At 44.5% G+C, this 859-nt stretch overlaps 1 protein-coding gene across 1 annotated transcript in view; it reads right to left on the bottom strand.

The window, feature by feature from the left end:
* The window catches only part of zgc:101100 (uncharacterized protein LOC445169 homolog), a 10238-nt gene extending 9693 nt beyond the window's left edge, over nucleotides 1-545 (bottom strand). Inside the window, exon 1 of the mRNA XM_060881956.1 lies at nucleotides 436-545. The gene's annotated coding sequence lies outside the window, so the exon portion shown is untranslated. The remainder of the gene's footprint in view (nucleotides 1-435) is intronic.
* Nucleotides 546-859: the final 314 nt, after the last annotated feature.

Below are 859 nucleotides of genomic sequence, written 5' to 3' on the forward strand. Positions count from 1 at the left end.
GTCTCCACATTGTCTCCAAAGCACCTTTACACATCTCCACACTATCTTCACTTGCTTCCACATTTTCCACTTGCTTTCCACTTTACTTTCATCCAACTTCACGTCTCCATCCACCTCCACACATCTCTACACCTTTCCACATCTCTCTAACCATCTCCTAACAACTCCTCTTGTCACTACTCCATCTCCATACGGCTGTATACCACCCCACCTCATCTGTACACCATCTCCAAATGTCCCTACACATCTCCACCCAGTCTCCACAACATTTCCACACATCTCCACATCTCCCCACACATCTCCACCCTATCTGCACAGATGTCCACATATGCCATCTCCATTCTCTCAGTTTTTCCACTTATCTTTTACTTTTTTTTTCAGGTCCTCTCATTTCTTTCTTTTCTTTCTACTGTTATCTTTTACTTTTACTTTTACCTCTTCTCTTCTCTTCTCTCTTCTCTTCTCTTCTCCTCTTCTCTTCTCTTCTCTTCTCTTCTCTTCTCTCTTCTTCTCTTCTCTTCTCTCCTCTCCTCTCCTCTCCTCTCCTCTCCTCTCCTCTTCTCTTCTCTTTTCTTCTCTTCTCTTCTCTTCAACTTCCTGCTGTTGACAGATGAACCACAGAGCTTTTACCTACTGCGCTGAGCTTCTCTTTCCTGACGCATGGTTCAGTTTTTCTCCAGCCCACGCACTTGTTTCAAGCCGACCGCAGAAAGGAGGTGGCCGTTTACACCAAACCATCACGCTGAAGGTCAGCGCTGCTCCGTTTAAACATCCTCCAGTTTATTTACATTTGCCTAACTGGATGTAGGCCTCCTAATTTCATTAGTGCAAAGTTTTAGAGCAGAGAGTTTAAGCTTCA

Source organism: Tachysurus vachellii, chromosome 11 (genome assembly GCF_030014155.1).
Source record: "Tachysurus vachellii isolate PV-2020 chromosome 11, HZAU_Pvac_v1, whole genome shotgun sequence".
NCBI lineage: Eukaryota > Metazoa > Chordata > Actinopteri > Siluriformes > Bagridae > Tachysurus > Tachysurus vachellii.